General features: G+C 40.5%; 1 long non-coding RNA gene across 3 annotated transcripts in view; it reads left to right on the top strand.

Annotated features, from left to right (window-relative positions):
• The window catches only part of LOC147364070 (uncharacterized), a 191,310-nt gene that overhangs the window by 119,725 nt on the left and 47,131 nt on the right, over window positions 1-24,454 (top strand). The window contains exon 5 of one of the 3 annotated variants that reach the window (XR_015134079.1): window positions 5,589-5,744. The exons of the other annotated variants lie outside the window; for them this stretch is intronic. This is a non-coding gene — a long non-coding RNA (uncharacterized LOC147364070). The remainder of the gene's footprint in view (window positions 1-5,588; window positions 5,745-24,454) is intronic. 3 annotated transcript variants of the gene reach the window in all.

The raw sequence follows: 24,454 nt of genomic DNA, 5'->3' as shown, positions 1-24,454 counted from the left end.
CTGTGGCTAAACATGCTTTTGTGTGACTCCCAGGACAGCCCGGAGGTCCTGGTTCCAGGAGGATGGAACAGGTGGCCTCACCCCATTTTTCAGGTGGCTGAAGGAGCTTGTCTGATGCCCTTTGGCTGTTATATGGTGGCTGCCAGTCTTCTTTCTCTAAGTACTCTTCCCTTTGTTTTGTTTTTACTTTCCTGGTTGTTTTTCCAATGATAGTAACGACCAGCGCATCAATGATTAAAATAGTGTAAGAGCTGACCTTTATTGATCCATTGCCACATGACAACCAGTGTCGTAAGTGCTTCGAGTGTGTTGACCTTCACTTCAATCCTGTACAGTAGGTATTACCCTCTTTTTAGGGATGATGGGACTGAGAAGTAAGCTGTAACACTTACTTTGTGGGGTAACTGAAGATCTTAAGTGTGTACGATTCTAAGTAAGTACTAAGCTCTCACTAAGTGATAGTAGCTATGATGATTACAGTGCGTACTCAGGTGTCACTCCTGCATATACATCATTGTCTTCATTAGCCATTGAGCTCATCGAGGGCAGTGCATGTGCTATGTTACTATTACTGCCAAGTAATCTATTAAATGTATGTCTGACTGTAGTCTGGGTCTTAGTATTTGGTATCAGTTACGTGAGCGACTGAACTGATGCTTAGGTTGGAGGTGTATTCAGCCCCACTAGACCGGTTGTGTTCTGAGACCTTGACACACTGAACATGGTCTTTGTGCTACTCTAGCTGCTGGAATTCTGTATCCTGAAGGTCCTGACATTTACAGCAAGAAGAACATGAACTTTCTAGATGAAATAGAGAACTTTCTGAACTTGGCTGAAGTGGAATTTGAGAAAGCTGAAAATGTTCTTCTATTAGGATGTTCTGTTTCCCTTGAACTGTAGCCCAGAGACACTCTATATTGCCTGCATTTCAAATCCAATTGTTAAAAAAAAAAAAAAGTGACAACAATATAAATGTAGCTGTTTACTCTCTTAATTTTCTCTTGTTTGAAGTTAGGCTGGGAGAATAAGGCCATTAGTATCAGTGGGATATTTACTTTTTGAGTCAGTCCTTTCTTCCAAGGTGGGGAGTTCCTGATTGATTCAAGACTGTGGGCGACCTTCATGGAGGTGGAGGTCCAAGGGATGCCAAAAAAAGCTGCTGCTATTTTGATCCTAGGGGTTTGATGTTTGGTTTGCCATGGCCGTGTTTTTAATTACCATTAATAAACAAGACTTTACCTGGAAGGAAGGGATAAGGGAAATTTAGAACTCTAATTGTTTGATTACTATAGCTCAATGTGGATGTGATTGGCTGGGAGAGTAAGCTCCATTTAGCTTTTTTCCCCTCCGGTCAAATGAAGTGATGTTAAATTCTCTTGGGAAAGATGGTCGAGCTAATGGATGGAACTCCACCTGGTGAGTAACTGACTCCCTTGTCCCCAGGGAGCTGAGTCAATTCTTCCAGGTCTCTAGGACGTAACTAACGTGAGACCTGAGGCTACAGTTCTGTCAGTGGGAAGTCTTTTGCTCAGATACAGGGCTCCTGGAGGTTGTGGTGATTTTAATAGGCAGCCATGAAATATCGATATCCTTAATTCTATCTTAGGAACTAAGAATAGCTTAACTAGCAGAAAATGACAGCCCCTGGGATGTAGAGTCACAACCACTGACTCTGGTTTGAAGGTGGGATGGAGAGCTGTCTCAAATAAGCACGATTTGCTGGGGGTGCCAGTTTCCTGCTACTGTTCTTTCCTTGTTTGTTCTGCTGTATGTGCTTTATTGGTATTTGCCAACAGAAACCCTGTGGCAGGTGCTAGAAGATTGATGAAAAATATGTGGGAGAAGACGCTCATCAATTTAATTTGTTTTGTGAACAGGGAAGAAAGTATCTGTTATCCTATATTTTTATCAGGAGACTTTCATATCTTCTAGTTAACTTTGTAATCTTAAAAGGGTATATGTTTACTGTAAATAATGTGAGCAACAAAACTAAAAAGGCAAAGTAAAAATTACCCAAATCCTAAACCCAGCAATGTATTTTACCATTTTGTTAAATAGCCTTATGTATTTTTTCTGTACATATATAAAAATACATGTACATATAAACATTTTTATTTGGTTTTATATTCTGTTATGTATATTTTTTTTGAGTCATGATTGATTTTTGATCATTCCTACACTGATGTCATAGATTTAATTTATTTCTCAGGGTGCCCATTTCTAGCTGTAGAGTGTTTTCTCTAAGACTCTGAACTCATTTATACAAAATCCTCAATAATCTTTGTAAGAAGAGGAGTCTATTTATTAAGCAAAACTTCAAAGAAATTATTTATTCTGGGTAGCTAAGTTTTCCATGTAGTTAAGTGTTCATCTAGCTAATGATTACTAAGATTGCTTAAGCAATGTTGATGAAAAAATTTCCAGAGTTGTACACTTTTAGCATTGTTAAGTGTATGCTGGGGCCCTGGGAATTTATTTCTAGGAATGTTTTAATGAAATACAGACATGTGCAAACATGTCTGAAACATGGTGTTTATTCATTGCAACATTACTTATGAAGACAAATTTGAAAATAATATGAATGATTTATGGCTGTACCCAATACTGCATCCAATAATGCAGCCATAAAGCTTTCATTCTAAATATTTGAGAGAAAAGAAAATAGTTACAGTATAACAAGGAGAAAATATGGTATAATAAGAAGAAAATGCCTGTTAGGAATTGTACACAGTGCCAGTTCTATGAAGAAAAAGCACTTTATTCTCTCAAATATATTTGTGTTTTTTTATAGTTAAATAAATAGGCACATGTGCTTATAATTACCTTGATGTGTTTCCTATTAAAAAAAATAAGGTGTAACATTAATGTAGAAAAGCACACAGATTGTAAGTTTTCATCTTTGATAAATTTTTGTAAACAATACACATGTGTAAATATCACCTAACTTAAAAATGAGACTATTACCAGCATTCCATAGACTCATTCACATTTTCTCCCATTTCACTACCCTTCCTCATCCACCAGTACTACCAGAGGTAATCATTATGCTAACTTACATCACCATAGATTAGTTTTCTCTGATTTGGAACTTTATAGAAAACTCTTTGTATTTGTTTTTTGGGCACATATATGTATATTTTTGTTGGGTGTCTACCTAGGACTGGGATTTCTGAGGTTGCATATGTGTTTGTTCAGCTTTGGTGGATAATATGGAACCTTTTATTGAAGTAGGTGCACCAGTTCACTGTCAATAACAGTGTTTGAGAGTTCCAGTGGCTCCATGTCTTCATCAGCATTAGCTTTTAGCATTTAGTTTTAGCCATTCCAGTGGGTCCAGAGTGGGATCCATTGTTATTTAGATTGCATTCTCCTGATGACTAGTGAGAGTTAGCACTTTGACCTGAAGACCCTCCGTTCTGAGGAACTTTTTTGTTAGCTATTACATCTTTTACTAGTTCAACATCATTTCCGTATTAACAGAAACTGTTCATCTTCTGGTGTGGAGGATGTGTTGCACTCCAAGTTCTCAAATCCCCAGACTGAACGCTGACTCTTCTGTCATTTAAGTGGAGCAGTCACTAATAAGCACAACTTGTCCTGATCCTGTCCATCAAGATTTTCCTGCTTGATGATTGGTTTAATGTGACTTTCCATTCTGTATTAAGTGAATGTTTGAAATTGTGAAATATTTCTAGTTATCTATTCTTTTTGCCGTGTGAGTGATTAAAATGTTGGTCAAAGAGTTCAGTGTAAGAAATTTAAAGGAAAAACTTCCTGGCTTTTGTGCAGTGATTTTCTTTAGACCAGTATATCAAGAATGACTCACCTCCTCCTTTTTTTCTCAGTAACTTTGAAAACAGTCTCACTCTACAATAGAAAATTAAAAGTAAATTTAGTAAACATGGAGAGGCACCTGAGACTGAAGTCTAAGTCTAATTCCTACATAGAATATTTTTAGGAGAATTGTGATCCTGGAATCCAGTTCCTAACTTTTAATATTTTCTCTGATCATGAAATGAAACTGAGAGATCCATCAAATTGTTGGTCTTAGAACAAAGAGGCTTTGTGGTAGAACTTCATCTGCCATTCTGGACTATGGAGACTGAGCAAATCATTTGTACTGGGCTTGGGACCAGGCATTGTCATACAGGTTTTCACATTTGATCCTATCAATACTGTGAGGTAATGTCATACCCATTTTATGTATGAGCAAGTTGAGGTTGAAAAGGTTAGTGGAGGCTATATAATGAGTAAAGGTAAGTGGAAATTCCCTTAACTCTGATTTTTATGATTATACTGATGGAAACTTTTAGTATTTAGGACCTTTGGTTTAAACTCAACAACTCTCTGTCAACTCTGAAGATGTCCTGGGATACCAGTAATGTATAAAAATGGAGTGGTAGTGGTTGGCTCTCAGATGAAGGCTAAGTAGAGTCTTTTATGGAGAGATCTGTTCTAGCTCCACTCATCCTTTCCTTATACTATTGTGTAAAGTTTTCCAAGCATCCCTCTTGATTAAAGATACATATATCAGTAAATGTAACACCACCAGCAGCAGTGATGAAGTTAGAAGTTTATGGCTGAACATCAGTCTTAAAAAAAAAAAAAAAGAATGCATTTATTGTAATTTATCTTGAGCCCTGCAGCTCCTGTAGGGTTTTGTCTTAGGTAAGTCATATATGAATTTGGTCTCAAGGAACCTGAATTATTATGGAGATCTAAGATATATTGGAGGATAACCTTAATATGAGACAGAAAGGGAAACCAGGGAGAGGTAAGTTCAGGCAAAGTGCTACAGGAATTCATGGCAACAGGACATAACTTTTAGCTCAAGCCTATCAAGAAATGCTTTCTGGAGAAGGTGGTCTTGGAAATGTCCTCAAAGTTTGGATAGAATGTGGTTACTTAGAAACTGATACCTGGTTGGGGTAAAACGACTATAGACTGTATCTTTTTTTATAACTCTGAATGAATATGCTGGTCAAATGAAGACTGTAAATAAAATTTAGACAGAAACTTACCTTACTTACAGTCAGCAATAAAATGGTATATGTTGTAAAACCACAGTGTATTGGATGAAGATCGGGCAGAGCCCCTTTTATCTCTGGCCTTGTCTACTTATGGCGTTCCCAGGTGGCTCAGTGGTAAAGAGTCTGTCTGCCCATGCAAGAGACTCGGGTTTGATCTCTGGGTGGAGAAGATCCCCTGGAGGAGGAAATGGCAGCTCTCTCCAGTATTCTTGCCTGGGAAATCCCGTGGACAGAGGAGCCTGGAGGGCTGTGGGGTCACAAGGGTTCGCAAGAGTTGGACACCGCTGAGCGACTAACACTTCTCATGTTTTTTCAGAAGCGTATGCTGTGTGAGACAGGACACCTAAACCGCATTTTCACACTTTGCAAGGATGCTTTTCTCCTTGCGAGGTTAATGTTATTACTGTGTTAATATTTGACTGAGTTTGGTAGGGAGCGAGAAGTAGATAGATCCTTCATGAGTGAATGCATAAATGAACTGTATGAAATATGTATGAAATACCGTATAAAATATAATGTGGTGCCTTTTTACTAAGTTCATATTTTCGTCATGCACAGGTACTTGTTTGGTTAGTTACAACCTGCCCCAGAAAATCATTGTGGAGTGACTGCAACAAGTTGATTTAAAGCCAAGAGGAACTGAGTATGCAGATTTGTGACTTAACATGGAACTCTTGAGCACACACAAATGATTGCCTGTGTGCCATTGTTTATGTGAGTGATTGCTTACAGTGGTTGATCGTGAATGATTGTTCTTCTTCCCTGCCCCCCACACCCCTTCCTTTTCTCAAATTATTTGGACCAAGAAAAAGAAGGGCTTATTCCCACTGCCTATATTGCTAGTTTAAAATTTAAAGTTCTCTTGGTTTCCACAAAGTTCTTGGGATCATGAGATAAATTCCTAAACTAGAAATCTTTAATTGGTATTTTTTTTTATTAAATCTGGTTGTTTTACGTTATAGCTTTTAGTAATTCTGACTCTTTATTGAAGAAATTATAAATGAACTGTAATAATAATAGTTACCATTACAGTGTTTAATGTGTACTCAGAACTTTGCTAAAGATTTCCCTTTCATTGTTTCTTTTAATCCTCATATTCATCCTATGAGATGTTGACAGATATCCTCATGTTCATTTCAGTTTAGTCACTCAGTCATGTCTGACTCTTTGCGACCCCATGAATCGCAGCACGCCAGGCCTCCCTGTCCATCACCAACTCCCAGAGTTCACTCAGACTCACGTCCATTGAGTCAGTGATGCCATCCAGCCATCTTATCCTCTGTCGTCCCCTTCTCCTCCTGCCCCCAATCCCTCCCAGCATCAGAGTCTTTTCCAATGAGTCAACTCTTCGCATGAGGTGGCCAAAGTACTGGAGTTTCAGCTTTAGCATCATTCCCTCCAAAGAAATCCCAGGGCTGACCTTCAGAATGGACTGGTTGGATCTCCTTGCAGTCCAAGGGACTCTCAAGAGTCTTCTCCAACACCACAGTTCAAAAGCATCAATTCTTCGGCGCTCAGCCTTCTTCACAGTCCAACTCTCACCTCCATACATGACCACAGGAAAAACCATAGCCTTGACTAGACGAACCTTTGTTGGCAAAGTAATATCTCTGCTTTTCAATATGCTATCTAGGTTGGTCATAATTTTCCTTCCAAGGAATAAGCATCTTTTAATTTCATGGCTGCAGTCACCATCTGCAGTGATTCTGGAGCCCCAAAAAATAAAGTCTAACACTGTTTCCCTATCTATTTCCCATGAAGTGATGGGACCGGATGCCATGATCTTCGTTTTCTGAATGTTGAGCTTGAAGCCAACTTTTTCACTCTGCACTTTAACCTTCATCAAGAGGCTTTTTAGTTTCTGTTCACTTTCTGCCATAAGGGTAGTGTCATCTGCATATCTGAAGTTATTGATATTTCTTCCAGCAATCTTGATCCTCATGTTACTAAGGACTAAATGATTTATATAAGTCACATAACTTGAAAGTGGCTGAGCTGGGATGAACCCAGATCGGTCTGTCTTTAGTGCCTGAGCCACTATGTTGAATTGTTCTTCCCTGTTTTCTCTAAGTGTTTATGCCTCTTTCCTCACATATTGTGGTGGTAGGATGTGTTCTTATTTTAGTTTAAAACAACATGCTTTTGGTTATCAGGAGTCCTTTATAAAGTAGCAGTTTTGGTTGGTTTGACATCTTCGCAATTATCAAAACTCTTTCATTTACTATTGTTTTAATGATACTTAGAAATTGTTTTCATTTTAACAGCTAAAAGGAAAAACTTACTTTGTTTTCAGATTGGCAGTTCAGTCTAAACAGATTCTAACAGTCCTCTGAGACAGAACTCTGGTGTTTAGATATTTCTCCTACTGATTTGTGCAGAACAGCATCTCAAGTTGTCATGTGGTGTAACTGCAAGGGCACAGGGTACAGATAGCAACAAAACAACCCGTTTACACTTGAGGTCAGATAGCAGAGAGAATAAATGAATGAGAAAGCGTGAGGGCACATTAACTGATCTTTCATGTATAGTTTTGCACCTAAAAAACTTGCAATAAATGTCAAAAAAGTCTTATTGTTATAAGTGGTTAACATCTCCATGTTAAAAACAAAACTATCAATTTCATGTCCTGTAATACTACAGTGGAGAACTGTTTATTATATGTTGGTCTGCCAGCACTTATGGGCTTGGGTGGTGTGCTTTACGAAGCCAACTGAATGATATGTCTAGACAGAACCAAATGTATAATTGTGTAAAATCACAGCTCAGAAATGATGGCTGAAAAGCTTTAATAATTATTGGTGACTCTGTGCCATTTTAGATCATTCTGTATCCTTATTTTCTTGGTGTATTGCAGAAGAATTAAAGTTTATTTTTAGACAAAACAAATGTTTACAAAGTGGTATGATACAAATCCAGTTTTTTAACTGAAATGTATTTTCCATGCAAATATATTTGCTTGATCTGGAGAATTGGATAAACCCAAGTAAGAATTACACTTCAAGCATTAAATTTGGATAGAAACTTTTTGAAACCAACTTAATAGTACAAAGCTGCCACTTTTCAAAAACCATATTTCTTTTATGTAAAAAATTGTTTTGGGCTTCCTTGGTAGTCTAGTGGTTAAGAATCCCCCTGCCAATGCAGGGGACCTGGGTTCGAGCCCTGGTCCAGGAAGATCCCATATGCTGTGGAGCAACTAAGCCCGTGTACTACAGCTATTGAGCCTGTGCTGTAGAGCCCACAAGCTGCAACTGCTGGGCCCCCGTGCCTGCAGCTATGGAAGCCCGCGTGCCTGGAGCCCATGATCCACAAGAGAAGCCACAGCTCATGGCTTCTGAGCTTCCGAGCAATGCATGAGCTCATTGCAGTGGCTCATGCACTGCAGGGAAGAGTAGCCTCTGCTTGCCACAACTAGAGAAAGCCTGCATGCAGCAGCATAGACCCAGCACAGCCAAAAATAAACTAAATAAAAATAAATATAGAAAAGGTTTTTATTTTTGGATTTTTAATACAATTGTGTTTTATTTAAAGACTTTCTAAAATTGTCTATTGGCGTGTAGTTGATCTACAGCATTGCGTTAGTTTCAGGTGGACAGCAAAGTGATTCAGTTACACACACACACTCTCACACACACACACACTCTCACACACACACACATGTATTCTTTTCAGATTCTTTCCCCATATGGGTTATTATAGAATATTGAGTAGAATTCTCTATGCTATATAGTAGATCTGTTTTATATATAGTATCGATAGCATGTATATGTTAATCCTAAACTCTTAATTTATCCTTCTGTCCAAATCCATATTTCTTTTAAACTAAGACTTCTTGGCATTCTGAAAGCTTTATTTTAAAAAAGCTCAAACTGCCCTGTCATCTATCTAATTTGTATTTTCTGTCTTTTTCCTCAAGCAGTTTGTTAGGCAGTACTCTCCTCCAGCTACCTAACCCTTAGTTCTGTTTTTATTTTTAATTAATTAATTTATTGGCTACTTGGCATGTGGGATGTTAGTTCCATACCAGAGATTGAACCTGTGCCCCCAGCACTGGAAGCATAGAGTCCTAACCACTGGACCACCAGGGAAATCCCCCCTAATTCTTGACAGGAAAGAAATCTCCTTTTCCTCTGTTGAGCTGTCTCCTCCAAAACAGGCCATTGTGTATATACTGCAGTGAACATTTTATTAGTGAGTTTCATGAGTTCTTTACATAGCCTGGATATCAGTCCTCTTTGTTTTAGATTTATATTTTGCACTGATTTCTCCTCAGTTTTTTTAAAACAGTGTCACCTCATAATCACAAGTTAAAGGTTTGTCTAGTCAAGGCTATGGTTCTTCCTGTGGTCATGTATGGATGTGAGAGTTGGACTGTGAAGAAGGCTGAGCGCCGAAGAATTGATGCTTTTGAACTGTGATGTTGGAGAAGACTCTTGAGAGTCCCTTGGACTGTAAGGAGATCCAACCAGTCCATTCTGAAGGAGATCAGCCCTGGGATTTCTTTGGAAGGAATGATGCTAAAGCTGCAACTCCAGTACTTTGGCCACCTCATGCGAAGAGTTGACTCATTGGAAAAGACTCTGATGCTGGGAGGGATTGGGGGCAGGAGGAGAAGGGGACGACAGAGGATGAGATGGCTAGATGGCATCACTGACTCGATGGATGTGAGTCTGAGTGAACTCTGGGAGTTGGTGATGGACAGGGAGGCCTGGCGTGCTGCGATTCATGGGTTTGCAAAGAGTCGGACACAACTGAGCGACTGATCTGATCTGATCTGATCTGATCCATTTTTTTCTTTTATGGTTATTACAGATTTCAGTGTCTTAGAAAGCCTTTCCCTACTGTCCACTCTTGAAAATATTCTCCTATGTTTTCTTCTGAAAACTGTGATCCATCTTGAATTAATTTGTCCACATGCTGTATTATTGACATTCAATCTTTAAAAGATACTACCTCCATTTTTTAAACGAAGAATTTGGCACTCCAGATACTATATATAATAGTAATCATGAGTTAGAATTTTGGAATATTTTGAATAGGATCATGGTGGAGCTAGGTTACAGCATTTTGGTCAAAACCCTTTTTGTGATGCATCACAACTGTTGTTTAAAAAAATATTGAAAAATGAACAGTTCTTTTGGTAACTGGGTTTATCCTCATAATGAAACCAGTATTGTTAAATGCAGATTAAGACTGAAACCTTGGCATGCATTTATTTTATCAGATAGAGATGTTGTGTTTATGTATAAGTGTTCTATGAAGCTGGCCCAGTGAGATTTGCTTGTTGAGTCAAGATATTTTATCATATTGCGACAAGAAAGAGTGAAACTGGTTTAACTGTTTGCGCTGCTGCTGCTAAGTCACATCAGTCATGTCCGACTCTGTGCGACCCCACAGACAGCAGCCCACCAGGCTCCTCTGTCCCTGGGATTCTCCAGGTAAGAATACTGGAGTGGGTTGCTATTTCCTTCTCCAGGTTTAACTGTTTAACTTGGCCTAATTAATTGGCTTTCGAAGAGACCGTATGGGGCTCAAAATTGCTGTCAGTTCTCCCAGGGTCATCTCTCTTCTTAGTATTTAAAATTTCTTCTGACATTTCAGTAATGTCATCAATGCCAGCATCTAAGTCCAAAGGAGAGTCTCAAGAATTGATATTTTGTTAGTGTATATCGAATTGGCCAGAAAGTTTATTCAGGGTTTTTAGTAAGATGGTACAAAAACCTGAATGGATCAACTTTTTGGCCTACTCAATATTTTGTGTGTTTGCTGTGTTAGCATGCCACAAGCGTTGTATTTCTCAGAACAGTCTCATTTTAAAGAGGAAGTTAAGAAAGATTTTCACAGCCACAGACTTGGGAGTGTTATGTAGGGAAATACACTGAGGTGCTCTGGTAAATTTTCTGAATGGTGGTTTCTCATAAGTCCTTACAAGTGTCTCGAGTCCAAATAGGTAACAGGACCATATACTGGTAACTCAGTTCTGAGATGTGTGTGGAATCCTTTGAGGGAGAGGAGGGGCTCCATGCATTGGCTGTATGTCCAAGGTACTGTGCTGTGGGGGTGTTCAAAGATGAGCAGGATGGAAAGAAGCAAATGTTACCCTAAGGGGAGCTCCATTCAGTTCCTGGGCTGCTGCCCATCAGTATGTACAATCAAACTCATTTTAAACTTCCTGTTTATTGGGAGAAGGGAGGCTGCCCCTTTGTTTTTAGCTGAACAAGTAAACACAGTGAGGACTATTGAGAGACATCACGTGAGGATACAGAGATTCCATCGCAAGGCTAATGTTGCCCTGCTGCAGATGGGCTTGTGTCCATGTAAATGGCGGAGGAAACGGGCCAGGTTCATAGTACCCTTTCAGAGTGGCCTTCTCATTAAGGAAACATTAGCTTCAGTTGATAGCTCTCAAAGAAACTAGGACAGTTCCCAGGCTGTACTTTATTTGTATAGATAAACAACAGGCATTAAGAGAACCATGATGAAAGCCACACTAATAAAACTCAACTGTGTTCTAATTGTGTCCTCTTGGCAAGATGATATTTTTTTAATCCAAGCATGGTGCCTAAAGTAGTTTGTAGGTATGATGGACTAAATTAAATGATTTTTCTTAAAAAGTAATTGTTTGTTTGCTAGTTTTTGGATTAACATGGGTGTTTATAGTCTAAAGCATATTGACTGGTTGGTTTTTATGAACTCCTTCATATCATGTAGAGGAGCCCAATTTAATGGCCTTAGTTATTTGTTCTTTCAATATATTTTGATGCCAGTTTTCTCTGTCATATTTATTCTCTTCATTTTGATCACTGTAGTTATGCTGTGTGAATGCTTTTGACCTATTAAGTATTAGTATATGTAGTAGTGATTTGGTTTGGGATGTAAGTCAAACTAGCTTGGTCTTATAGGTAAGATTTCAGAAGATTTCTACTGAAAAATTTTCTGTTTGAAACAACACTTAACTGTCATGTGAAATCAACCATTCCAGTCATCACCAACTTACTGTCCTTATTTATGTCAACACTGATTACTATTGGTGGGGTGCCGGGGTCCAGCCCCGGTGGATACAGGGAATTCGAAGCAGGGACGGCGTCGGCGAGGATCAGGAAACAACTGCTTAATTAAACTTTAATTAAGGATATAAAGAGTAATAGAATGAGGATAGCTCAGTGAGAAAATTCAGTGGAGAAAAGAGGCTGAAATAAGGATAGCTCAGTGAGGAAATTCAGTGGAGAAAAGAGGCTGAAATAAGGATAGCTCAGTGAGGAAATTCAGTGGAGAAAAGAGGCTGAAATAAGGATAGCTCAGTGAGGAAATTCAGTGGAGAAAAGAGGCTGAATAATTCAGCCAGAAGGTAAGAGAAAGAACGACATGGTGAGACCAAGTTTCGGTGAACAAGGCCCGCACTTTATTTTTCAAAGTAGTTTTTATACCTTAAGTTATGCATAGCGGATAATGGGGGAAGGGGTAGAGTCATGCAGTAAGCCAGGCTTTCTTCCTGCAAACTTATCATATGCAAAAGTTTAGGTGATTTGCATCATCTTCTGGCCCAGAGGCCTGTTAACATTTTAAGACCCTTTCTTCAGAAAACTTATTTTTCTCTAAAGGTGATTGGTCAGGAGCCACCCTCCAAAAGCATTAGATAAAGTTGCATTCCTACAGAGCAAGGGTGTGGTGGGCTATAACAAGAAAAAGAATTAATTCAAGGGTCCCAGGTTACAAACATTAAAGCTACTATTTGCACCAATTATATTAATCAGTACACTGCCAGGGACACAGCAGGTAAGGGATATGGAGACTTAGCAGCAAACATTGGCCCAACAAGTGAAAAACCCTTCACCAATACAATTTCTAATCAATCTTTTAACTGCTCAAAGGAATCTGTATTTAGACAGTTTAGAACATCTCATGCCTCTCACAGTTGGGAGGCTCTGAGCAATCACATGTGGCCAGAAAAACCTATTCAGGCAGGCTAGAGGACTTCCAAAGGAGTTTGTAGGTTGAAACACTGTCACACCCAGGAATTATTAACTGGAGCTGTAAGCTAACTCTTTTTTCAGAGAGAGGTAGTGGGGGACAGCCCCCTGTAAAGTCAGAGGTGTAGGTGAAAGCACAAAGCAGAAAGTAGGCAGACTCTGGTTTTGGGGGTAAATGCTCAAAAATTTCCAGGGGGCTCCTGAGGCTCAATCCCGCCTTTGCATATGCCGAGCCTCCTTCCTCATGACCTTTGTCACGGGTGGAGCTCCTCACGCTGGCTCCCAGCAGTGATAGAATTCCAGTTGAGCTATTCCAGATCCTGAAAGATGATGCTGTGGAAAGTGCTGCACTCAATATGCAATATGCCGGCTCCCGGCAGTGGGGGATTCTTTGAGTCAAAATTTTGTGTAGATATTTACAGGTATCCCATCAGATGCTAACCCACTCCAGTACTCTTGCCTGGAAAATCCCATGGACGGAGCCTGGTAGGCTGCAGTCCATGGGGTCGCTAAGAGTCCGACACGACTTCACTTTCACTTTTCACTTTCATGCATTGGAGAAGGAAATGGCAACCTACTCCAGTGTTCTTGCCTGGAGAATCCCAGGGACAGGGGAGCCTGGTGGGCTCCCGTCTTTGGGGTCGCACAGAGTTGGACACGACTGAAGTGACTTAGCAGCAGCAGCAGCAGCAGCGGCAGCAGCATCAGATACTGCCTTGTCCAAGTGTGTGTTGACTTATTCACAGGTAAAGGACTCTTGTCTTTGTAGATAGCAGGTTGTTTGAATCAAGTAATAATTTGCTTAGCTATTTATACATTAATTATGTTTAGAAAGAAATCCAAGGAGAAGCATTAATCATTCACTATTTGTTTGATCAGGCAATGGCATTGACATTCTTATTGTGTAATCATAAAATAGCTAATTTTGTTATATTCGATGCCAAGAACAGATGTACTTCTTAGAATAAACAGTATGCAAGGCCCAAATATAAGTGCATTATTTAGAAGCACATTAAAATCTTTGTATTTTTTGTGATTTAAAAGAGTAATTGCAGTTTGCAGTGTGTCAAATTTTCAAAATACAATATGTGATGACTGCCACAGTGCAAAAACTGAAGAAGAAGCAAAACTTGGCCCATAAGTTTTCAAGTGTAATGTGTTATTTTGAAAGAGGTGTTTTCGTGTGTAGAGATTGAGTGCATTAACTCTAGAACCAGACTGTCTGGCTTTAGACCTTATCTCTACTACTTGCCAGCTTTGTGATGTTGGGCAAGTTTAGTTTCCTCTTTAGTAAAGTGGTAATAATCGTGATAATGGCATGTGTCTCATAGGATTGTCAGGAGGATGATATAAGCTAATAGAAATTAAGTGCTTAGAACAGTGCCTGACACATAGTAAGGACAAATAAATAGGACTATAAAGACTGAAACAGGTGGATGCGTATGTTACAGAGGCTTCTCCTATACTCACTTCTAATTCTTTTAAAAAATAATTATTAAAAGATGATTTTCTGATCAAATGATATTTGTAGGGTGGCTTTCATGGTAAATATTATTTTAGAATTTGCAGGCCATATAAAAAGAATAAAAGGCCTGGACCCACTCTGAAAGCTTGTACCCTATTTAAATAGGTACCCAAATACAGATATATACAAATGAAATTGTAATACAGCAACACGTAAATGAAAAGATATGAATCTTTTTCCAATGAAAACAGAGGCAATGAAGAAGTATAAAAGGTGGATTTGGGTCTTGGAGGACAGGAACTCTAAAATTCTATCTTGAATAGTCTCAGCTTTGTGACTCTGAGAAACAAAAATCAAACACCTCATTGTATTCATTGTTCTCTTGCAGAGCTGCTCATTGGTTTTAGTCGAGTCCCCCTGTTTTTGTGTAAACATTTCCCTGGTTTTCATTGGTAGCACTTGGTACTCCATAGTGAAAACCTGGCACTACAGCCTAGAGTGCTGGCTCTTCAGGTCTTTTCCCATTTTCAGGCCCTTGTGGAATGCCCTGGAATGCCCATCTCTCTCACCCCAGACTCCCTGTGACCTTACCCCAGGCTTCAAAGTCTCAGCTCCAAGATACCTCTTCCAGCCACCTGAACTGGGTCCCAGGTTCCCCAGCTTCAGCCTTCAGTTCAGTTCAGTCGCTCAGTCGTGTCCGACTCTTTGCGACCCCATGAATCGCAGCATGCCAGGCCTCCCTGTCCATCACCAACTCCCGGAGTTCACCCAAACTCTTGTCCATCGAGTCGGTGATGCCATCCAGCCATCTCATCCTTTGTCGTCCCCTTCTCCTCCTGCCCCCAATCCCTCCCAGCATCAGAGTCTTTTCCAGTGTGTCAACTCTTCGCATCAGGTGGCCAAAGTATTGGAGTTTCAGCTTTAGCATCAGTCTTTCCAAAGAAATCCCAGGGCTGATCTCCTTGAGAATGGACTGGTTGGATCTCCTTGCAGTCCAAGGGACTCTCAAGAGTCTTCTCCAACACCACAGTTCAAAAGCATCAATTTTTCGGCACTCAGCTTTCTTCACAGTCCAGCTCACATCCATACATGACCACTGGAGAAACCATAGCCTTGACTAGACAGACCTTTGTTGGCAAAGTAATTTCTCTGCTTTTGAATATGCTATCTAGGTTGGTCATAACTTTCCTTCCAAGGAGTAAGCGTCTTTTAATTTCATGGCTGCAGTCACCATCTGCAATGATTTTTGAGCCCCACAAAAATAAAGTCTGACACTGTTTCCCCATCTATTTCCCATGAAGTGATGGGACCAGATGCTATGATCTTCGTTTTCTGAACATTGAGCTTTAAGCCAACTTTTTCACTCTCCTCTTTCACTTTCATCAAGAGGCTCTGGAGTTCCTCTTCATTTTCTGCCATAAGGGTGGTGTCATCTGCATATCTGAGGTTATTGATATTTCTCCCGGCAATCTTGATTCTAGCTTGTGCTTCTTCCAGCCCAGTGTTTTTCATGATGTACTCTGCATATAAGTTAAATAAGCAGGGTGACAATATACAGTCTTGATGTACTCCTTTTCCTATTTGGAACCAGTCTGTTGTTCCATGTCCAGTTCTAACTGTTGCTTCCTGACCTGCATATAGGTTTCTCAAGAAGCAGGTCAGGTGGTCTGGTATTCCCATCTCTTTCAGAATTTTCCACAGTTTATTGTGATCCACACAGTCAAAGGCTTTGGCATAGTCAAGAAAGCAGAAATAGATGTTTTTCTGGAACTCTCTTGCTTTTTCCATGATCCAGCGGATGTTGGCAATTTGATCTCTGGTTCCTCTGCCTTTTCTAAAACCAGCTTGAACATCTGGAAGTTCACGGTTCACGTATTGCTGAAGCCTGGCTTGGAGAATTTTGAGCATTACTTTACTAGCGTGTGAGATGAGTGCAATTGTGCAGTAGTTTGAGCATTCTTTGGCATTGCCTTTCTTTGGGATAGGAATGAAAACTGACAGCTTTAGTGCTTAGCTATTAATCTGGTAGGCACTCAATCTATGTGAAATCTCTTTACAAACTGTGAAGTATAGGGCAGACAGAGGGAGCGCCTTTGCTGTCTTTCTCTTGCATCATTTTTTACCTGTTTTGTTTCTCCTGTCATTGCTCTGTACACACCCCTCCACGTTAACTGAGAGCTCCAAGAAGTGAAAAGTTTTAGTGAATCTATCTTAGCCTGTGAAGTAAACGACAACAGTGCAACAAAAACAAAGCAGGCCAGCAGGGAGCTGTGATGAATGAGCGCGTGAACTGAAGGACACTCTGCCAGGGGTGGGTAACATGGGCGTGGGGTAACGTGGTTCTCACAAGAGGCCCTGTGGTCAGTGCAGGCAGAGAAGCCAGGAGGACTTCAGTGTAGGTCTGAACTGGGTACTGGTCATCTTTCTGAACCCCTTTGACCGTCCACATTCTCATGTGAAAAATGAGGAAGGCAATGTTGCTGCTGTTGCTAAGTCGCTTCAGTCGTGTCTGACTCTGTGCGACCCCATAGACGGCAGCCCACCAGGCTCCCCCTGTCCCTGGAATTCTCCAGGCAAGAACACTGGAGTGGGTTGCCATTTCCTTCTCCAATGCATGAAAGTGAAAAGTGAAAGTGAAGTTGCTCAGTTGTGTCTGACTCTCAGCGACCCCATGGACTGCAGCCCACCAGGCTCCTGAATCCATGGGATTTTCCAGGCAAGAGTACTGGAGTGGGGTGCCATTGCCTTCTCCGGAAGGCAGTGTTACTGTACACTTTATGGGGTGATGTTTATGAGGGCAGATGAAGAGATGCTTGTGGAAAACCTGTCATGTGAGTTTTAAGGTACTTACTGGTTGGTGTTTCCAATAAAAACAAACGTCAGGGGGAACTTTGGACCACATATTAGATATGTTCATGCGTCATGCCTAGGTATGGCCAGGAGGTTGATGCAGTTGGCAGGTAGGCGCTGAAGCTGAGGGGGAACCTGGCTGATTTGACATCTTCAAGGTCTGGGGGCAACAGCCTGGGTGCCTGATAGGCCCCTGCCAGCATGAGCTTAATGAAGTGATGCCTGAGTCTTTGTAAGCACTAGGGTCTTCAGATTGGGGCAGGGAAATTAAAAGATGAAATCGGTGAGGTAACATTACTTCACTTCTGTGGGAAGTTTACCTTGGGGAGCTTTCTGGGTGGGGCCTTCCATGACTGCATTTGTGATGAACCTTTGAACTATATATATTAAACCAGATGAGTTACCAAATTATGGACACCCCGCTACTCTCTCTTTTTGTCTCTGCCCTGGAAGTTTACAGTAGATTCTGATAGGTAAGGGTTAATAGAAGGAGGAAGCCATGTGTGCAGCAGTAGCTTCCTAGAGTGACTTCAGGATTTTGAATCTGGGCAACTAGACTTTGAATTTTCCGACTGCTGAGAATCTTTGACACTTTAGCTGCCTCCAAACTAGTCGTGGGCTTTCAGGTGACTGTGGAATTGGAGACATGGCAGGAAGTCTCTTGCTGAAAGTTTACTTACATACCCCAAGCGAAAAAAGTACACATCTCTGATATTAACTCCAAATGAAAAAAGTACACGTCTCTGATATTAACTCAGTCAGGTTCTCCAAACACTTGCAAGAGATAAGTTGTATATAAACAAAAGAAGAAGGGACCCAGGAGGTGACTGGTGGGTCTGCTTGTACATCATAGACATTTACATTAGAGGCTGTGTTCTCATGGCCTTAGTTAAATTACATAAACTTTTTGGGCCTTTAAGTTCGCATCTATAAAATAAAGCTGTTGGGGTAGTGGCCTGTTGTCATTCCCCAGCTGTGAGTATTGTATTTTCTTAAAATAAATTTACTGATTTATTTACTTGGCTGTGCTGGGTCTTCGTTGCTTTGTGCGGGCTTTCTCTAGCTGTGCGGAGTGGGGGGTACTTTCTGGTGGCGGTGTGTGGCTTTCCCACCATTGCAGCTCCTCTTGTTGTGGACTACGGGCTCTAGGGTGCATGGACTCAGTAGTCGTGGCCTGTGGGCTCCACAGGATCAGTACTTGTGGCACATGAGCTTAGTTGCTCCACAGCATATAGGATCTTCCTGGTCCAGGGGTTGAACCCATGTCTCTTGCATTGGCAGGTGGGTTCCTATCCACTGTCCCACTAGGGAAGTCCAGGTTATATAGAGTTCTAAATTTGTGGGTCTTCACTACATACATGATATTTGAAGCTTTGAGTCGGGATGAGATCAACTGTTGGCTGAATTTAGATACAAAAGGGAGGAGGGGTGGAGACCAAGCCTGAGATCCAACATTTGCACCTGGATGGAAGAGGGGAAATAGGAGAGAGACCGTGGCCTGTTGCCCTTGGCCTCCACTGAGCAAGTCTGTGTCTGTGCACTGCTCTTCCTTTCAGTTCAGAGGCAGTTTGTGTTGTGTGAATTTATTCCGCATCTACATATAATACATCAGGGTTAATAAATGGCTTTTGAAACGTAATGCTCATTCTCTCAAGGTGCTGAGAGATGAGAGCTCTCTTTGGTGACCTCTGCTTCCCTGCTTCCTTCTGCTGCCAAGTTCATGGTTGTCTGCAACGCCAACACCTTCAAATGGCAGCCACCCTCTAGACCCCCACGTTCTTCAGGGTAGGCTGGTCGTGTTGAATGTTGATCATGAATCAGTTTTGTTTAAAACAAGAACCTGTTTTTGTCTATGGTACTTGGTATTGTAATTGCATAATTAAAATGTTATGTAATCTGATTAAATGTGAGCATTATTTTTCTATAGAAATATGCTAAATACTTTGGAAAGCCTCCAAAGGCAAGTCTCCAAGAGGAATGTTGTTAAGTTAGATATGGTCATGGCAATCTAAAGGATTGCAGGAATAATTAAACTTCTATAAAGATTTTTTAGCTTGAGTCTTGAGAGTCTTTGAGTTTGTACTCCACTCTAATAAAAAAGGGTAATTGGAAGTTGAGGATGATGGTTTGTTTTTTTGGGGGGGATTGTGGTTTGTGTGAGAATGATAGCCTAACTGTCAATCTGGAGACTGATTGTTCATGAAAAAGACATTGACCCTCCATCAGGAAGTTGATAAAAGAAAATGCATCATATTAATGTCAAATGAAATGGCCGAGGTGGGGTATGTGTGTGTTTATGGGCTGCCGCTTAAATCAGCCTTGTTAATTTCTAAACCAATTATTAACCTATTACTGTGGTTAAGTGGGGTTTTACTGCATGAACTTTATAAACGTCAGTTTTACAGTATGTGCCAAAAAATTTCAAACTGGTTATGTCCTACTGTCTAGGACTTGATTCCACAAAGAACAGTTTTATAAAAATTTCAAGAATATTTATTGCTTTAGTATTTATAACATAAAAATTTGGTGCAGTCTACATGTCATATAGTGAAAAAGTGGTTAAATTGTGACATGTACACGTAGAAGACTATCATACTGTGATTAGGCATCTGAGTTTTGAAGAACATAAAATGACAGAGAGATTTGCACAGAATAATGTTAAATTACAGAGGACAGAAAGCACTTTACATAATATCTCAATTTTAAAAGCTATTCAATACTAGCAGTTTATCTCTGGGTGATAGGATTGTGGGTGACTTTGAGTTTATATTTTATACTTATTTTGAATTTTGTAATTTTCTACTTAAAGGGGTGTAATTCTTGTAATTGCATAATTTTATTACAGTAATGGATGACTTGAAACTTTATAAAGAGGTCTTTTGAATTTGCTGCTGTTGAGAGTTAGTGCTTCATAGAATGACTTACTAAGGAGAGAACATGAATGAGAACAGTAAAAACTATTTTTAGTCTTTAAAATAATAATTATTTGCAATTAAGAACTTAACAAGTAAAATTGCTTTTCTTTCTAAAATTAATTACATGCAAAGTGTATATACATAAATAAAATTACTATTCATTTGTATAATAAAGATTATAATATATTAATACTTATAGAAAGAAAGCCACTTTGATCTTCATAATTACTGTTAATCTTTCATAATAATCTGTATAATAACCAAGATAGTAAAACAAAATAGAATTTTCCTCATTTTGAAAATAAATGGTCTCGGAAATGGTTGTTTCCCTGGCCCCAAATTACATGGTTGGTAATGGTAGATTTTGAACCCAGATTTTCTGATTGTGAATCTCTTGGTCTTTCTGCGCCTGAAACTGCTTCCTAGTCTTTTCTCAGTTAAGTTACATATGGAAAGGGGTTGTAGGGGTGGTGGGAATCTGGCTTGAAAGTCCTGCTTGTTGATAGAAGGTTAGATAAACTGGGTGAGGTATAGGTTTCTCTTTGAAACAGGAACTTGAATGCAGACATGCTATCACAGAGAACCTAGAACTGTGTTTTCCCAAATGGGTGTGTATGTTGGAGTGCAGGAAGTAAATATTAGAACTGTTAATAAACTATTGGGGCCTCCCAGGTGGCTCAGTGGTAAAGAATCCGCCTGCCAAAGCACACTGGGTTGTGAAGATCCCTTAGAGTAGGAAATGACAACCTGCTCCAGTGTTTTTGCTGGGATAATCCCATGGACACAGGAGCCTGGCAGGCTACAGTCTGTGGGTTTGCAAAGAGTCAGATGTGACTGAGACAACTGCACATGTAAGCATGCATGTTAATAAGCTATGAAGAAATAAACTGAAATTTACTAATATTAAACATTGGGGTTGAAACTAGGGCCCTTGCCTGGGGTCCTGGGTCTGAGTATGTGTCCCACTAAGAACCCAGCCCTCCTGGGGATTGTGGGAGCCTTCCACAGCCCAGAACGTGGGGCAGGGCTGTCACACCTGTTTGCTTTCCCCCTATTGTGACATTCTGTGTTTACTTAGTAGACTTACAGATTAGGTTAACTAGTTTTAATTAAAGCAGCAGCTACAAATTTGACCTGCCTCTTGAGAAATCTGTATGCAGGTCAGGAAGCAACAGTTAGAACTGGACATGGAACAACAGACTGGTTCCAAATAGGAAAAGGAGTATGTCAAGGCTATATATTGTCATCCTGCTTATTTAACTTATATGCAGAGTACATCATGAGAAACGCTGGACTGGAAGAAACACAAGCTGGAATCAAGATTGCCGGAAGAAATATCAATCACCTCAGATATGCAGATGACACCACCCTTATGGCAGAAAGTGAAGAGGAACTCAAAAGCCTCTTGATGAAAGTGAAAGTGGAGAGTGAAAAAGTTGGCTTAAAGCTCAACATTCAGAAAATGAAGATCATGGCATCCGGTCCCATCACTTCATGGGAAATAGATGGGGAAACAGTGGAAACAGTTTCAGACTTTATTTTTTGGGGCTCCAAAATCACTACAGATGGTGAGTGCAGCCATGAAATTAAAAGACGCTTACTCCTTGGAAGAAAAGTTATGACCAACCTAGATAGCATATTCAAAAGCAGAGACATTACTTTGCCAACAAAGGTCCGTCTAGTCAAGGCTATGGTTTTTCCTGTGGTCATGTACGGATGTGAGAGTTGGACTGTGAAGAAGGCTGAGCGCCGAAGAATTGATGCTTTTGAACTATGGTTTTGGAGAAGACTCTTGAGAGTCCCTTGGACTGCAAGGAGATCCAACCAGTCCATTCTGAAGGAGATCAGCCCTGGGATTTCTTTGGAGGGAATGATGCTAAAGCTGAAACTCCAGTACTTTGGCCACCTCATGCGAAGAGTTGACTCATTGGAAAAGACTCTGATGCTGGGAGGGATTGGGGGCAGGAGGAGAAGGGGTCGACAGAGGATGAGATGGCTGGATGGCATCACTGACTCGATGGATGTGAGTCTGAGTGAACTCCGGGAGTTGGTGATGGACAGGAAGGCCTGGCGTGCTGCGATTCATGGGGTCGCAAAGAGTCGGACACGAATGAGCGACTGAACTGAGCAAATTTGACACTTGGTTTGCAAAGATGCCTAAAGAACTGTGGTATGAAGGTGACGTTGGTAATACAAACACAAATGGACTGTAAAGAATTGGCAGAGTAAAGGCTTTTCTCTATACACGCTACTGTCAACTTAGAAATCAGCTGTCTTTTTGCAGACTCACTGTGCAGCTCCATAGACCCCTGAAGTGGAGGAGACGGTGCTGAGGCCAACACTAGGAGTGTTCTGAGTACTTAAAGGGAGCAGTGGATGGTGTCCACTGGGGGTTAATGGTCATTTGCATGCAGTTCAGTTTCTTTTGTAATTCTTTCTATTCAGCAGCCATTTATGGAATATCTCTCATGTACCAGGCACCATGCTAGTGTGATGAAAAAGACAATCCCCTTAAGCAACTCACTGTCTAAAAAGGTCTCAATCTTACTCTAAAATTATAGAATGACAGTTTTTTTAGTTGTCAAGGATTCGTGGAGTATCTCTTACAATCCTGTTACTGTTCAGGTGAGGACACCTCTGCTGTGCTTTCCACGGTGAGAACCTAGGAACCATCGGAGTCCCTCCCCTGACTTGGTATCACCAGTCTTCACGTATGACATCCGGTTTTTCCTTTCTTCATTTGTCTCTTTGCAATGACCTTCTCAAGCCTGCTTCTCTAACTGGCTTTTTTAACACTCAGCATAACTAATACACTCCAGCCTGAAAAAAACCTTTCACTTTAGGCTTCAAATCATAAAATGGGAAAATTTTCTTAAAGAAGTTGTGAGTGAGGATGAACTTCTCCTTATTGCTGTCAGTTTGAATGCAGATGTCTTTGCTGGCTAATGAGACTAATGGGAATCATAGCATCGTGGGCAACAGAAAGAGGAGTACTACCGTGGTGGTGTCGTGGGACATCACCTTTCCCTTCTGACATCTAGCAAAGAGCAGCACTGCCTGTGCGTGAGTCAGGCTTCAGTCACACACAATCCGGATGGTTATTTTCAAGTACCTGCCTGAAAGAACCCTAAGAAGTACCACTTTGTAAATATTAAGAACATAGTATATAGTTTAGGCTCGAATTGTCAGAAAGATCTCCTGGAGGAGGAAATGGCAACACACTCCAGTATTCTTGCGAGAATCCCACGGGCAAAGAAGCCTGGCAGGCTACAGTCCATGGGGTCTGATCTTGCTCAGACACAACTGAGCGACTAAGCACACATTATAATCAAAGCGGGCTTATTAAATGTTTTGTCTGTTCCTGTGCAGTGTTCTCCAGCAAGTGAAACAGATCAAAGAGGAGGCTCTCCCATTTAAAAATAACCAGACTCTCCTTATGTTTGTAACTGAATTATTTTTGTAACAATTGGTGAGAGCAATGTGATCTGAAAGTTTACTGTATCTCAACCACGCCCACCCTTGATTTTAGTGGTGATGGTGGGATATTGTATAGATAGAGCTGCTAAAAATTAGGGTTTCCCTAAAAGTATTAAAAGGGAAGTCATAATGTTCATAGTCATCATTTATGGCAGAGAAGGAGTAAAAGCAAAGTTCCACTGTTTTCACATTTCTGTGTAGGGAACCCTCAAGAAGTAAAGAAAAATAGGAAGAAGAAAATTATCCATAGCTTCATCATTAAAATAAAGATTCTGTTTTAAGAATACCTTTGAAAGTACCACATTGGTGATTACTGTATGCAGTCGAATGGCCAGTGCTGAATCATATAGAGCATACTGAGCAGGAGCATCCATGCACGTGGGGAGGGCTGACACCTGCATTACCCTTTTAGTGGCTGTTACTTTCTTTAACGAGATGTCACTCAGTCGTGTCCGACTCTTTGCGACCCCATGGCCTGTATAGTCCATGGAATTCTCCAGGCCAGAATACTGGAGTGGGTAGCTGTTCCCTTCTCCAGGGCATCTTCCCAACCCAGGGATCGAACCCAGGTCTCCCGCGTTGCAGGCAGATTCTTTACCAGCTGAGCCACCAGAGTTATTTTCTTGGAAATAGGCAAAAATGACTCTGTAATAAAATGCTTTGAGGAAATGGAAAACTAACACAGTGACAAAAATAGTGCAGAGACATGTATTAAGAAGACGATTTCACCACAGTGTTTTGAAACTG

Source organism: Bos grunniens, chromosome 10 (assembly GCF_055505025.1).
Source record: "Bos grunniens cultivar Pamir isolate PY7600 chromosome 10, Bosgru_T2T1.0, whole genome shotgun sequence".
Classification (NCBI taxonomy): domain Eukaryota; kingdom Metazoa; phylum Chordata; class Mammalia; order Artiodactyla; family Bovidae; genus Bos; species Bos grunniens.
This window is presented reverse-complemented; position numbering and strand designations above follow the sequence as displayed.